Below are 16,633 nucleotides of genomic sequence, written 5' to 3' on the forward strand. Positions count from 1 at the left end.
AAGATAACCAGCAATAATCCTGCATTAAAAGAAAAACAGATTCGAGAGAGAGCAAAGGATCTGACTTGTATCTACAGCTAGAAGTGTGGGAGGGGAGACAGGCTTAATTTTAGGAGGCTTGGGCCAAAGCATTAGCGTGCTGCAAGGGTACATTAGTAAGTCTGTACCCACAACAACTCTGCCTTCAGGTTATTCAGGTCAGGCAGCTCAATGCAAGAAAGATCGACGATTTGGAAGAGGTTCAGAGGAGAACAGAGTAACAACACTGTTAAGGGGCCGCTTTCAAGGACCGATTTAGGAAGAAAGATTAAGGACGCCAAGTGTGCACAGCTTCCCTAATCACGGACTAAGTGAAGACAAGATAAACATCATCGGATATTTAATGGGTAGAAGCAGGGGGATAGAAGGGGATTATTTAGACGAGATTTTCAATGTATGCAACACATTGTAAGCTGTTGTGCAGAGCGATAGGATAAGGACTCGGCTCGCGAGGAGGGACCGTGAACGAAGCCTCACCGAAATGGGTTTACGGGACTCCTCTGACTTTCAGAGAAGCCTCCACCCCGAGACGTTAAAATGGATGAAGAGATGAGGCTGGTCCTCGTTCGTGGAATACGAGGCCATGCTCGCGCTAAAATAAACCAGCGTTTCGGCAGGGAACACACTGGAATAAACGGATTCAGGCAAAATCCTGACTGCCCAGCCCAGCCCCACGGTTCTCGGGAGCCACCGTGGAAAAGCAGAGGGGCAGTACTGCTCCTTTCTCTCCCCTGAACATAAGCTCGCGAGAATCTGACTGCTCAGCTCACCCCTGCTCCCTCCAGGTTGACTGGTATTTTCGTGCTGTCAAGATCTTACCCATTCACCTCCGTTATTGTTCTTACGGTGGCGGTGGTGGCAGTGACGGTGGTAATGGAGGTGGTAATGGAGGAGGTGGAGGCAGTGACGGACGATGATGGCGATGGAGGTGACCTGGTGGTGGTGGTGACGCAGTGTTGACGGCGGTCGTAATGGTGTTGGTGGACCTTATAAACCACCTAAGAGGCTTATGCGGAGCCAGTGCTAGGAGGAGGTCAGTAAGAACAGTTGGGGACTTAAAACCTGAGATCTCTGCTACCAGAAAGAAACGCTCATCAGGGAGACTCGACAGAGCATACCTGCAATGCTATGTGGTGTTCACTTGCACGTCACAAAATTCGTATAAACAGTATTGAGCTACAAATCACATGGTTTTGTTGTTGTTGCTGCTGTTTTGGTTAACGTCGTGCTTTTAAGATCTGTCCACACTACTTTAGGGACATCTCATTATTTATTGCTGCACTATGTTCCATAGTATCCATTTGCCACCATGTGACTTAGCCATTCCCCAAGTGATGCCCCCCCCCCAAGGCTGCCTCCAACTCCCCACCAGTACAACCAAATTTGGAGCAAACATCTCCAACACTAAACATACGGACGCAGGCGAGAGTGGCACTGTTGCATCACGAGCTAGAGGAGGGTTTAATTTTGCTACAGAATCCCAGAGTGCCTTTCAGGCTGGGTGCCCCACCTATCCTTCCTCCAAATGTGCGTGGCGACCTCCATTCCCCCACATTCTTGCTGATACTTGATATTAAAAGATGGTCTACTTTTTGGTAACTCTATGCACGTACAACCGTATTTCATTATTGTTCCAATTTTTGTTTCTTCAATAACCGGAAACCAACACTACCTGATTAAGGGTAGACTTTCTGAGTCAGAAATTGACCAGGGAAATAGAAACCACAGTAGGTATATTTCAAATGCAGGGGGATTTAAATTAAGGAAGTGGTTACGGAATTCTAGGAACGGCCAAAGGAGCAATCCAGGATGGGTGGAAACCCAGGGATTAGTTACTACGGGAAGCTGCACCCTCCTGAGAGCTGGGAGGACAGAGAGAGGACCGTGCACGCACCTGCTGCCACGATGCCACTGTGGGAGCTGCCAAAGGCCCTGGGAGCACACGGCCCCCCGCCGGAGCCAGACCCCGGTGCCACTGAAACCCCAGCACTGCCCTCTCACTGCAGCTGCCGGGCCCCCGGGGGGCACAGCCACAGAGGGCACAGCCACTGGAGCCAGCTTTTGGCGCTAAAGCCCAAGACCTCTGACAGCTGCTGCTGCCGGAACCACCAAGGACCACTGGAGCCCCAGGAGGCCGGCGGCAGGGACTCATCCAGACTGGCCACAGGGCCGGCCGGCAGACCCGCTCTGTGCACCGTGAGGCGAAGTCAGGCCGATGTTGCACGCACCATCCAACCCCTGGAAGCCCCCGCCCGACCAGCGGATCACGCTGGCACTTGTATCCTTGGCACGAACCTACAGCTGGTTCAGATAAGCCCCCAAAGTCTGGGTGTCCCTCTCTCTCCGGTGCACATTGCCACGGGCACACGTCCCGGGTCCCCTTGGGGAAGCTCCGACGGGGACGCACCGCTCACCTCTGTCACCAGGACGCAGGGCGCTTCCTCAGAGGGACCCACTCTTCCCATCTGTCAAAGGGCTCCGAGGCGATGAGCGGGCTCAGGTCTGGCAGACTGCAGGAGATGCCTTCGAAGTGAAGTAACCCTTCCAAAATCATCACGGACGGAGGCCACAGGGACCTCTGCGTCCTCCATGCACCACCATCTGGAAGGAGAGAGGGGTTCTTGGGCCAGGTAACTACCAGCGAGGCGTGGCCATGGGCCACCTGCTGCCGACGATCACTCGAGGAGGGGTCTCTGAGGACCCCGCCCACCTCACACCAGGCGGCACTGCCGTCCCCACCGCGGGTTCCAGGGCACAGTCCATGCACCTGCCCACGAGCCACCGCTTGGCCTTCTAGAAACAACCAACCTACGTAAACCCTTCACTATTCTACTCAGGTTCAAGAGTTTATTAATCTTTAAGAGTTCTTCGTACATCAGACATTACGAACACCTCTACTTTTCTACCCACCTGCAAACACTATCAATGATCTTCACTGAAGAGAACTTTTTTTTTTAATTTTTTTAATCTTTCTTTATTTTTGAGACAGAGAGAGATAGAGCATGAGCAGGGGACGGGCAGAGAGAGTGAGACACAGAATCCGAAGCAGGCTCCAGGCTCTGAGCTGTCAGCACAGAGCCCAATGTGGGGCTCAAACCCACGAACGGTGAGAACATGACCTGAGCCATAGTCCGACGCTTAACCGACTGAGCCACCCAGGCGCCCCTGAAGAGAACTCTTTAATTGGGAGGCAACCACTCCAAAATTGATTCACCCTATGACCTTAGGTCTTCTGAAATGTCTCCTCCCCCAAGATCACGAAGATATTCCACTATATTTTCTTCTGTAACTGCATAGTTTTTCAAAAATTTGCAGGGAGTTTAACTCTGTACAGCGTGTGAAGTCAGGATACAACACCCTTCTCCATTTAGCGACTCTGTTATGCCAAACTGCCTCTGAAGTCAGAGCGTGTCCTTCCACAGTGGAGGCACCACTCACCAGACAGCAGCCTCCTATATTCGGGCATCCATTTCTGGGTCCCCCCGTCCTATATCCCTAGGCTGGTCCCTGGGACGTCATCCTGCTCCACTGGGCTGGTCCCTGGGCCCCCCATACTGCACCCCCAGGCTGGTCCCCGGACTCCCATCCTGCTCTGCTGGGCTGGCCCCTGGGACCACCCCCACCCCCATCCTGCACCCTCAGGCTGGTCCCTGCACCCCCTCTCCTGCTCCGCTGGGCTGGTTATCAGTTCTTGCACCAGTACCACATTCTCTCTCTGGTTTGGCTGGGTGTTCTGTGTTTACTGTGGTCTTTTAATACCCCTTAATATGTGGGAGGGGATTTTCCTGTTTGATCTTCTTCTACGAGAATTTCTAGGTTATTCATGCATCTTGATTTCTCCAAATGAATCCATTTCTTGAGTTCCTGAAAGAAATCTTGCTGGAATTTTTATTGAAATTACATTGAAATTAATTTAGGATAAATTGACATCTTTACAAAGTTAAACTGTTGGATCCATGAGCATGATGTGTCTTTCCGTTAATTAAAATCTCCCTTGGGGCACCTGGGCGGCTCAGTCAGTTGGGCGTCCGACTGCAGCTCAGGTCGTGATCTCGGGGTTCACGAGTTTGAGCCCCGCGTCCGGCTCTGTGCCGACAGCTCGGAGCCTGGAGCTGCTTCGGACTCTGTGTCTCCCTCTCTCTCTGCCCCTCCCCCGCTCTCTCTCTGTCAAAAATAAATAAACATTTAAAAAATTTAATGAAATAAAAAATGCAAGTAAGTTCTTTCCAGGACGACGTTTGCTCCCGTGATGTTGGAGCTACTGTTTTGCCCGTACCTAATCGCTGGACGGAGGACCCTATGCCTTCAGGAGGAGTTTCAGCAGCAGCCGTCGGCCTTCCGCGTGCTTGTCTGCACCTCCCCGGGAGCCAGGCACTGTCTGGCGCTGTCCTCCCCTCTGACTGTGATTCAGGAGTCACTGGATCTACAGAGATCATTCCAGAAACCCCAGAATGGATCCACCGTAACCCAGAACCTGTGGTTCTGGAAACGCACCTCCAGAGGAGTTGAGAGAAGCTTCAGGAAATAGATAAGGTGAAAGAACTTGCAGCCGCCATCGCCAGGGCAAGTCCTGTGTGCCACTGGCGGGCAGGTGGCTGCACAGGGGCCGGTGTGCACCTGGGGAGAGTGCTTGCTGCACGGGGAAGCAGGTGCCCGAACGCCATCACGTGCGTCAGGCCCCGTGCTGGGTTCCTGCTGGGACCCCCACCATGCAGGCCGGGAAACTGAGGCTCGGTGGCTTCCCGAGGGCAGACGGCAGGCCGACCCAGGACTAGAAGCACATTCCACATCGCTTCTGCTCCGGGGGGCCCTGCTCCTCCCAGGCGCCTTATCAAAGCAAAATTCAGCCAGGGAAGCAAACACACACCTGTGCTGTTTCGGACCTGTACCTGCACTACATCCACACTCAGGTTCAAGGCCATGACTTCTGTTACCGACAGGGCAGTGAACGAAAGTCTGGCCCAGTGTTTATGGGCTCCGGGCTCAAAACAATTTCATCCTTCTAATGGCCCACAATTATCACAACACAAGGGGAGAAAGCCTCGTGGTTTTGGTCTCACTTATTTTGGTTCACCTAAAAGTACCAGGTAATTGAGTGGACTGTACAGTGTGGGGACATAAAGGTTCACCCAGATATTTTTTTTAACATTTACTTATTTTTGAGAGAAAGAGAGAGAGAGAGAGGGAGAGAATGAGCAGGGGAGGGGCAGAGAGAGGGAGACACGGAATCCAAAGCAGGCTCCAGGCTCCGAGCTGTCAGTGCAGAGCCCGATGCGGGGCTTGAACCCACGAACGGTGAGATCATGACCTGAGCTGAAGTTGGACACTTAACCGACTGAGCCACCCAGGCGCCCCTACACTCAGATATTCTCAGAATCCATTTGGGGGAGCCCAATCGCCTGATGCATTGCTTGGACACTGCTGACTGAAATGAAGGACAGTTTGATTACTAAATGCAATCACAGCTGGTAAAAGTTTGTCATTTCTTCATAACGATGTACAAGTAGCTAATCTGAGATCATGGAAGCCACTGCAGAACTTTCTGGGTGATACTGTGATTTTTGTGGGGCTTTCTGTGTGTGTGTGTGTGTGTGTGTGTGAGTGTGTGTGTGTGTGCTGAAATTTACATGCATATTAAGTGTTTTAAATGCGGGGGGGGCGTCATAACAGCAATAACATGTGCAGAGGTTAAGAAAGGAGACGCACGGAGCCAATCCTGGGGGGCCGTCTGCACAGAGAGAGGACGGTGCTGAGTCTCTGCAGATGGGCAGTTGCAGGGAGAACAGCCAGAGAGGGGGATCCGCCTCTGCTCCCTCACTGTTAGCACCCCTGGGGGGTGAGGATCCCACACCGTTGGATGAGTGAATGGGGCAGGAGTCGTGTGGTACTGGGGACATCTGCAGACACTTCCCAGGCACTCGCTGCCCTCGCCACCTTCACCAGGTTGTGGGGGCAGAACTGCCCCAGAAAGTGCGGCTCCTGGCTATGCCCCGGGGCTGCCCCGGCGGGGGCAGTGGAGGGGGGGAGCGCGTGCCCTGAGCCTCGCCCCCTCGCCCTCACCCCTCGCCGAGCGGGGTCCGGCATACTTGCCCTGCCTGGCAACAGGTGGCACTGAGGACCCAATCCTGCCCCGGAAGGAACAGGACGGTAAGATGCTGCTGGCAAGGATGGGTCCAGGTCATGGCCTTTCCCCTCTACCCTGATCGCACGGGACCTGCAGGCGTCTGACTTTTGGCTCTTACAGGGTGACACAGCCCTGCTTGAGGTTTCCAGTTCAGGACACTGTGACCTGTGCCGGTTCGTGGGTGAACTGCACAGCACTTAGTGTGGAGCATTATTAGGGTAAATGCCCTCATGCTCTCAATTCTGTTTTGGGTTTTGTTTCTTTTTCTTCCTTCCTTTCTTTCCTTGTTCCTTCCTTCCTTCCTTTTTTTCTTTCTTTTCTTTTTTCTTTCTTTCTTTTTTTCTCTCTTTCGACAGAGAGAGAGAGAGAGAGAGAGAGAGGGGAGGGGCAGAGAGAGAGGGAGACACAGAATCCGAAGCAGGCTCCAGGCTCTGAGCTGTCAGCACAGAGCCCGATGAGGGGCTTGAACTCATGAACCACAAGATCATGACCTGAGCCAAAGCTGGACACTTACCCGACTGAGCCTCCCAGGCAACCCCTCAAGCCTGTTTTTAATGGATACGTATTTCCATGGGCAAAACCACAGCCCAACCGGCAATGAAGGCTGAGAGAGGAGCCACACAGGAGTGGACAGTCAGACGAGAGGCCACAGACTGAGCAGAAGGGACACAGGAACTGCGAACTGGCCCCAGTGCCCACGGGGCATGGACGGGGTGACAGGGGGAGGGCAGACGGCCCCCCAGCACTCTGAGAAGGACTCTAGGAAGGAGACGGGGGTGTCTGCGTGGAGCCCTCTGCCACAGGGCACATGGAGTCACCGTCTTGCACCACAGAACAAAGGTGGCTCTGACTTCTGGCAGGTGCGCTGCACGCTGGCTGGGAGTGCAGGGGGCACACGGGGCAGGGCGCTGCTCTGCACTCCAGAAGCCGACCTTCCAGCGGAGAGTTTAAGGATAAAAGGGTGGAGGCACTGACCACAGGGGACGTAGGAGCTCGAACCTCCAGGTCTGTGGGGGACGGAATTAAAAGTTAGTTTGTGGGGGGCACCTGGGGGGCCCCGTCGGTTAAGTATGAGACTTCAGCTCAGGTCACGATCTTGAGGTTTGTGAGTTCAAGACCCACATTGTCTGTTGTCAGCACAGAGCCTGCTTCCGATTCCGTGTCTCCCTCGCTCTCTGCCCCTCCCCCACTTGCACGAACGCTTTCTCTCTCTCTCAAAAAAAAAATAAAATAAAAAATAAAATAAAATAATAATAAAAATAAATAGGGGCACCTGGGGGGCCCAGTCGGTTAAGTATCCGACCTCGGCTCAGGTCATGATCTCACAGTTCGTGAATTCGAGCCCCTTGTTCGGCTCTGTGCTGACAGCTCAGAGCCTGCTCGGGATTCTCTGCCTCCCTCTCTCTGCACCTCCCCAACTCATGCACACACTCTCTCTCGCAAAAATAAATAAGCATTTTTTTTAAGTTGATTTATGGGACAAAGTGGCATCCAGCAGACCTGTATGGAAGGATGAAGATTTAGACAGAAGGAAGAGAGGCATTCCAGAAGACACAACATAAGTAAAGACTGAGTGGAAAAAAGAAATTGGTCTGGTGGGCGAAGATGAACGCCAAACTCACAGGGTTGGGGGTGGGGGCAGGAGGAGGAAGGAATGAGGGAGGGAGGAGGCTGGGGGAGGGGAGAGGCTGGGGGAGGGGAGGGGCGGGGGCCTCTGGCAACAAGGGTGAAGAAATCATGGCAGAGAAGCACCAGCAGGAAGGTGCAGTCGGGCATAGAGATGGGTCGCCGACAACAGAGAGCGTGAGTTGGGGTCCCGGGCAAGTCCCTGACTCTTTCAAGGCCTGGGTGTCCTCAGCAGAGGAGGGCAGCTGGCTGCTCACACCCTCAGCGGAGAGGCCTCTGGAGTGACACGGGAGCGGGGGGAGGGGCAGGGCGGCTATGGAGAGGGTGAGGCGGGGCCCCCCAGGACCTCGGGCCCACAGAGCCGCAGGCCATCAGCCCAGAGTCTGTCTGGTGGCCTGGAAATGCAGAGGGGTGCAGAAGACATGGAGAATGTCCATGTTGCTCTAACATTTTACCCTGAGGATGCAGGGCTTTCTGGAAAGAGACGTCCGCTAAGATCTTGAGGCCTGAAATTACAGGATCAGGAAGCAGAAGAATCAGAAAACTATAAACGTATGATCCGCAATGATCTGCGAGCTCATCATCCCGGATCCCACCACGTCACACTCACATGGGCTGGCCCTCAACCCTGGGTTTGTCTTCAGCCCCGTCATCGAGATGATGGCCCTGCTCCTCACAGCCCCTTGATGTGCCCATCCTGGCTCTTTGCAACTGTGCCCTTTCCTCGTGTCCAAGCCCGTGAATGCTGAGGCCACCTGCCAGCCCCTGCCTCGTGAGTGTGGCCGTGAAAGTTGTCCTTCTTTTCAGGAACTGCCTGCCCAAATTCCGGCCCTGGCTGCCGCTGGGTCTGTCCACAGACAGACACGTCCCGTGGACCCCGTGACTCACCACCTCCACCCTGACGCCAGACCCCACAGCCCCAGCAGAATGACAATGAAGCAAGTCTCCGTTTACAGAACCAATCACCCAACAGGTATTTATGGGCACTGTCGTAGGTATAAAGACGTTTTTCTGGGTGCCTATAACATAGTTAGAAAAATGAGAAAACCACATCTCCAGTAAATAACACACAGAGACACCACATGCCTTCAGAGGAAGGAGAGGAAGCACTTCAGAAAGACTGCACGAAAAAGTCTGAGCTTGAAGTGAAACAAGCAAGAAAACGGCCCGTTTGCACGCATGCCGTCCTCACAAAGTCTGCCCTTGGTGCTGAACCTTAGGGCCTCTGTGTCCTCGCCTTTAAGATCGGGGTAGCACCAGATCTCACTCAAGCATTCTATGATGGTGATTACATCTTGATTTTCAAGTAAAATTTCTGGGATTAGCAGGAAAAACAAATCTAGATAGCTGTCCATTTCGGTTTCCTTTACAAGTTGCAACTGTGTTTATTTTTCTCATCTTGGTAAGGAAAGCTCTCGGTCTGTGTTTGCAGACCCTCCCTCGTACTCAAATCTGGTTTTACATTTCATAAGGGAGGGACAGGCACTCCCTGTGTGCCTGCAACCTAAAAAAGGCTGAAAGCCACCCAGACCGTTTCTGTCGTGGAACCCCGTGGGCACCCACAGCCCCTGGAGACGCGTCTGCTATTCAGGGAGTGTTCCCAGGTCTGGAAGCCATGGTCGGCACTGACTTGTCCGATAGGAGGATGGTCGGGGAAAGAAAGGTACAGGGAACAGGGGCACAGGCCCTGGGGTGGGGAGGGGGTGTCTGAGCTGCTAAATAGCCCTCCCTGCTCCGTCTTTTCCCGCTGCCCTAGCCCTCAGTCTTCAACCGAAGACGCGGGAAGGCCGTTAGTAAGTGTCCCAAACACATCCGAGATCTAAGGTCTTTATGTAGTGTGACCGGGACAGGTGAGGATTCAAGCAGTACGTTCGGGCTCAGTCCAGGCAGGTGAGGGATTGGAATTCGTGAGGCCCCCTGGCAGGTATCAGGGTGCGCTTGTAAAGAGATAATTCAGGCACTGACGAATGGAAGTTCAAAGCCAGTGACACAGAGAGAAATCTGAGATACGGAGTTCAAAGTCGACGGCAGCAAGAACAAATTGCCACCGCATCTCGAGCTGTGAATGTGGGCTCCTTGCAAGGCTCCGCCCGCACCTCGGGTTGGGGCGGGGCTGAGCTGGAGGTGCAGGCGCAGCTTTGAAGTCCCCCCCCCCCCATGACGGTGAGGGCAAGGACCCAGCGGGCGGGGCGAGGGAGGGGACAGCATCAAAGAGCACCGTTTGCTCAGGGTTGGGCCTATCTCCAGTTACAGCCGCATAATCCACGGTGTTCACCACTGTTTGCTTAGGTTTAACGCGGAGTTAGAATTCTGGTTTTGCTTCTCACTTAGGAAAAAAACAGCTTTGTGCAGAGAGGTTACTAAGTAAGACTTTTGAGAACTCTGTTCGCCCTCATAGGGTGACTTTTGGCTTGTAACCTGATCCCTGGCAGGTTACTGTTGGTGTATAGAATTTCCAGAAGACTGGAAGACATTCGGAAGACATTCTTACTGAATACTGGCCTGCCCTGGTAACCACCCAGGCACGTCTACCTGCCAAGCTCCAGGCCGAGAGTGTGGGGTCCTGGGACCGAGAAAGGTGTGGAGACCGCCTTGCCTTCTCCACCGTCGAGGATTTAGGACATAATGAAAGCGCATGGAGACTTCGGCCCATCAAGCTTTCAGACTGTTTTCTAGTTGACTGAATGCCGTCAGCCCAACAAAAGCCAACGGCTCTGAACTACAACTCTGAGATCAAACATCGCGGGTCCGGGCCCCAGGAAGAAGCAACACGACGCTGCAGGGGGCCTGGAGAGCAGTTTTCCCGGAGACGCGGTGTGGACGCGCCGTCCACGGTGGGAGAGGTGGGTCCCGCATAGACGTCTGGGGCCCTCCTGAACACAGGGCACCTGACGCACGGGCATGTGTTCAACGCACCTGGGACAAAGCGTGTTCACACACGCCCGCGGTGCAGAGACCTCTCCTAGGTCAAGGTCACGGCCGGATTTGCACATGAGCCTGCGGCCAAGTTCAAGCATTGTGGCCTGAGCTGTTCGTCTTCAGATCCAAACCCCCGGACTCACGTCAGACTGCAGCACTTGGAGAAGGATGGGCCGCCGTCCCCAGAAGTGGCAGGCTGTGTCACACGAGGGGCCTTGCTTCCTGTATTACTTCTCTCCTAATAAGCCACACATTTACGTGAAGGAAAAGTCGAGACACTCTAGTGTGTGACACACACGACACATCCTCTCCACAAGTGTCTGCTGAGCACGTCCTAGTCCATCCACCGCTGGGTCAGAAAATGAGAGGGAACCAGAACAAATCACAGAAACTGCTCCTGTCCCCAGACACTCTGCACATCGCATTGAGAAGCAAGGCATTCCCACAAGGAAACCTAAGCAAGTGCCCAAATGGCTTACAACTGGGAACACACAGTGCTATGAGGGTCCAGACAAGGGGGAATCAACACTGGCTGCAGGAACGAGACCTCCCGGAAGCAGGTCCTGGGGGGCTCCTGGGTGACCCAACAGATACAGCAGGTGGCAGTGACGTGGGGTAGGTGGAGAAGGTAATCCAAAACAGGAAAACAGCCAGGGGCGCCTGGGTGGCTCCGTGGGTTGAGCGTCTGACTTTGGCCCAGGTCATGATCTCACAGTGTGTGAGTTCGAGCCTCGTGTCAGGCTCTGTATAGACAGCTTGTATAGCCTGTATAGACAGGCTCTGTATAGACAGCTTGGAGCCCGTTAGGATCCTTTCTCCCTCTCTGCCCCTCCCCTCTTCTCTCTCTCAAAAATAAGTAAACATTAAAATAAATAAAATAAATGCAACAAAACAGGAAAACATCTACAGCCAGGGTGGGAGAGGACGTGTGGGGAGATGCAGGGTTGCAGGGCCACCGGGCGGGAGAAGCAGCGGCCCTGCGCCGCGTCCCCATGATTCCCACACCAACGCTCTCCGACTGCAGATAAACAGGAAAGGACAGCACGTCACATCCTTGGCTTCATCAGAGCTCGGACAATCCACTCTCAGTGGCCACTGGCCGGGTGTTGAGGCGTCGGGCACAAATGGGTACCACCGGAGACGGGAGCGCATCCAGGGGGCACCCCCCGCCCCCCGCCCCCCGCCGCAGGCACCCCGCCCTGGGAAGCAGGGTGTTACCTGGGGACATGGGAGAGCTCGACGGGGTGTAGGGGGAGGGCGGCACAGGGAGGTGAACCGCGCAGGTGCGGGGAGGGGGGGGGAACACATGCAAAGGTTCTCCCAAGTTTTGTTCCGACCACTGCTGAGGGACAAGCCCAACATGCCCCTGCTGCGTCCTTCCCTCCCAGGACAGGGTCGGGATTGTACCAGAATGCACCAATCACGGCACAGCCGTCCTAGTCCCGTATACAAACAGACAAGACCGATGCTGTATCTACACCCGCAAACCGGCACCCGTCCCACACCCGCCTCAGCAGAGCAGCGCCGCCCTGCTGGCTGTGCCGGCCACAGACACTGGATCCCCCTCCGCATCCGGCCCTCGTGCCCAACCCCCATTCCGCCGGCAAAACGTGCGGCGCCATCCGCAGGGCACAGCGGCCACAGTACTGAGCGGCCCGTCACGGCCACGCCCCCGGCCTCGGCCACACCCTAGGCCACGCCCACGGCCTCGGCCACGCCCACTGGTCCCCCTGCGCTTCTGCCCGGGCCCGCCACCTTGTTTCCAACGGAAGGCACGTTACAGAAAAGAAAAAAGCACCGGTGTCGGCGGGGACGCAGAGCCGCCAGAACGCTGCGCCACTGGTGGGCCGCCAGGTGGTGGTGCGGGTGCGGTGGGAGCCGCGGACGGCCTGCACGGAGCTAAACACAGAACTGCGTCCCACGCGGGAGTCCACGGAGCGGGCAGGGCTCCCACACGTGCTTCCCACGCTCACCGCGGCACCGCTCCTGGCGGCCAGGAGGTGGAAAGAAGGCAGAGGGCCATCCACGGGTGAACCGACAAACAAATGCGGTTGTTGAAACCCATGTTGTTTATCTGTGGAGCAGAATATTATTCAGGCTTAAAGAGGAAGGACATCCTGACACCTGACATCCTGACGTTGGTTGCGACGTGGACCGGCCTTGAGGACACTGTGTTCAGTGAGATAAGACCAGCCTGCAGGAGGACACTGTGCTCAGTGAGATAAGGCGGTCACGAAGGGGCAAGCGCCGTGTGACTCCACGTGTACGAGGTCCCTGGATACGTCACATCCACAGAGACAGTAGAGGGTGGGTGCTGGGCGCTGGGGGAGGGGAAGTTGGGGGTTAACGGGGACAGATGGAGAGGGTTGACGAGATGGAGACGGTCCTGGCCATGGTGGCGGTGATGGTGGCACAAAGGGAATGTGCTCCGTGCCAGGGTTCACTTAAAGACGATTAAACAGGGAAAGGTTATCTGACTCGTATTTTACCACAATCGAAAAAAGAGAAGCCAGAGCACTGGTTTCCAGACGTGGATCAGACCCACCGCTCCTGCGCTTGCAACCCTGCGGTGGCTCCCTCTGGTCTCCGAGACGCTCTCCCCTGCGTGCGCGTGGCCACCGTCCCTTCTCTGCACACCCCACCCCTGCGACTGGCACGACCCTCTGTGGCCTCTTCCCCCCCCCCGCCGGGGCGGGGCGCTTACCACCATCTGACACAGCAGGGACTACTTACCGGCTTATTTATTCTCTCTCTCTCCTGAAATAAGAATATAAGTTCTATTAGGGACAGATTTCTCCTCTTTTACCCTAAATACCCAAAACAGTGCCTGGCACACAGCAGGCACAGTTAGGTCAATTCCTAACTCTTACATCTGTTGAGCAAGTGAGCGAATGAATGAATGAATGAATATGTCACGTTTAATTATGTCAGAGACAGAAGGAGTGTTTTCTTTAAAATATTAGCTTTTGGGGGACCTGGGTGGCTCAGTCAGTTAAGCATCCAACTTCAGCTCAGGTCACGATCTCTGTGGTTCATGAGTTAGAGCCCTACACTGGGCTCTGCCATCAGCACAGAGCCTGCTTCGGATCCTCTGTCCCTCTCCTGTCCCTTCCCCACTTGCACTCTCCCAAAAGATAAATACTAAAAAGTAAATAAAATACTAGCTTTTTCTAAAATTGATTCCTTATATATCGTTTTCCTTTGTCTGAAGGTAATGCTGTTAAAAAGAAATCCCTATGGCCAATGTGTACGTAAAGCACAAAAACAAAGAATTAGGCAGAAAGTGGCTTTACGACAACGTCATCCTATCATTGACATTTACCACACATATCTCCATCGCCACGACTGTATCACAAACGCATACACGTGCGTGTGTAAAAGAGGCTTTGACAAATGTCACATCAAGAAGTAGTTGTAAGAACAACATCTTCACTCGACGTTCCCCTGTAGGTTATTTCTGTGATAAAGTTTCCAACTCTGGCTTCTTCCGCAAGCCGCAAGGAAGAAATGCACATTTGAAGCTCCACACACGAGTGAAAACCCCTCTTGAGAAGCCGGTAACATTCAAACAAATAGCTGGATGTTTTGGAAGAGAAGAGCATTCTTTACCGGGCAGCATTTTCTCCTAAACCTCAGCTGTCAACACGGGCGACGACCCCACCTATCAGATGTCACGGGGTACCTGAGTCCCCTGGCCCGCCGGCCACTTAAAATACTTGATTTCCTTTTGCTCAGAACAAGTTCCAATTATCTCCCTGCAAACCGAGGCTGTTGTCTTCCTGGCGTTAACTGTCTGAACTGGCGCAGCGGCGGCCGGGGCGGCCTCGGTCACTGGCGGCTGTCAAAGGCCGCTCGGTTTTTACAGATCACACAGGACAGACACAGCTTCGCACAGACAACAGGGGAAAGACCGTAGCTTCAGGGAGCACTGCGTGTTGCAAAAAATACAAAAGAGTAGTGCCGTTGTGCCCAGAAGGGGATCATTTCTGGATATTCTGCCTTCCCATGCTTTGTTCTAAAGTGATGGGGAACAGGGGTACCTGGGTGGCTCAGTCAGTCGAGCGTACGGCTTTGGCTCGGGTCATGATCTCACGGTTCACAAGTTCGAGCCCTGTGTCAGGCTCTGTGCTGACAACTCAGAGCCTGGAGCCTGCTTTGGATTCTGTGTGTCCCCCTCTCTCTGCCCCTCCCCCACTTGTTTTTTCTCTCTCTCTCTCTCCCCCTCTCTCTCAAAAATAAACACTGAAAAAAAGTTTTAAAACTCAAGTGATGGGGAATAAAACACCAGCTGGCTAATTGTCAGGAGCACCGGGAAGGTCCGGGCAAACAAAGTAAATTTGGAAACAGAGAAAATGAGGCAGGTTCTAATGGCTCACGATCAATGCAGATCTGTTGTGCTAATAAATGGTTCCTGTGCGGTAAACTGGAAGCAACAGCAGAACGCTTCCTGCCAAATCCTCTAGAAAACACATTTCTCTCCAATTCTTCTCAAGGCAGAAAAGTTCTCATTGCCTGTATAACCTGATTATGTGAGAACACATGGGCAGCCACCATTGGCTGGCGCCTCGGTCCCCCAGCCTGGAGACACTGGAGGGAAGAGGGAAGGAGAGGCAGGGTTTCCTCCCCGAGGTCAGTCCCGGGGACTAAGACGCATGTCATCCGTGACTCACGATGGAGTTTAGCATCACCGCCACCCCCACCGAGAGAAAGCCTTCTCTTTGTTGACAGGGATACTTCCTCTTTTGCAGTCTACCCAAAGTGTGTTTACTTGGGGGAAATGCAGGAGCTAGAATACTCTGTAAGAACACTCGGATTTTTAGAATAAATTCTTGTTTGCCCTGTGTGTCTGCCCTCCCCATCCGTGGCCTTGGCTAAGTCGTCCTGACTCTGCCTGGTCCTTTCAGCCGGGCTCACGCACCCGACCACCCTCTTCTCCATCACGCCACCTGTGTTATTGGAGCGGCAGAACAAGATTTACCACCAGATGAAAGCTTTTGATAATTCACTAGCACAATCTGTATCTGTGCTGATTAAATGTGGACCGAGGGAAAGAAAGTTCTGAGCCCGTCAGAAATCCACTAGCTGTGTAATACATTATCATGACAAACTTCTAGCCAAAAAGTCTGAGCAGATGCACAGAGTGATCGCTTCTCCTCCTCTGTACCGTTCCGGCAAATATCTGCAAACATAATGCTCTATTCCCCAGAGCTGCTTCCCCACGGCTAACGTGTCAGTACAAAGCCTTGACTCTGGTTCCCCATTGGAACGAGTGTTTTTCAAGATTTTTGTCACATCATTAATAACTTCACTCAAAGATCACACATCTTTACTTCAAATAACGCACTCAACCATGTAGTTAGCGTCTTGCTGACCTCACTTACAAACCACCTTTGACGGTTCGGTAAAAGTATGACTAATTGCTTATCTCGTGTCTTTACTTACAAACTACTTCATAGATGTTGTTAATTATCTCTCCACGGCTGCACAAGTGAGGAACATAAAAAGATGAATTTTTGTCTTTGACATCATTTCATAAAAATACATGTGTCTAAGTGCATGCACATAGACAAAGACATTTTGCAGATGAGTTAACTGCAAAACAAGATGATTAGTTCTAAACTTCTGTGCAACAGTCCTAAGTGAGAAAATCGATACCGTTATCTCAAGGCAGTGCTTTCACATCTAAAGGTCAGATTGTTTGGTTATTTCAGTTAAGTTTACGAACACAAAAGAGAAGCGCACAATTATCTGATCAGCTCTGCCAGGATGTTCCCACTCCTCAAGCGCAAGATGCCGCGTACGGTGCCTTGAAAACCCTTCATATGTTCCAGCCTGGGATGGCTGGGATCCTCAAAGTGGCCAGGGCCTCGGGAACGCCAGTCCCACTGATGGCGAAGCAGAGGAACTCAGCCACAAATACGGATT

At 53.3% G+C, this 16,633-nt stretch overlaps 1 pseudogene; it reads left to right on the forward strand.

Moving 5' to 3' along the window:
- Positions 1-2,494: 2,494 nt before the first annotated feature.
- The window catches only part of LOC121022940 (guanine nucleotide-binding protein G(I)/G(S)/G(O) subunit gamma-12-like), a 29,281-nt pseudogene continuing 15,142 nt past the window's right edge, over positions 2,495-16,633 (forward strand).

This window comes from Herpailurus yagouaroundi, unplaced genomic scaffold, assembly GCF_014898765.1.
Source record: "Herpailurus yagouaroundi ecotype Mexico unplaced genomic scaffold, PumYag 483, whole genome shotgun sequence".
Taxonomy (NCBI): domain Eukaryota; kingdom Metazoa; phylum Chordata; class Mammalia; order Carnivora; family Felidae; genus Herpailurus; species Herpailurus yagouaroundi.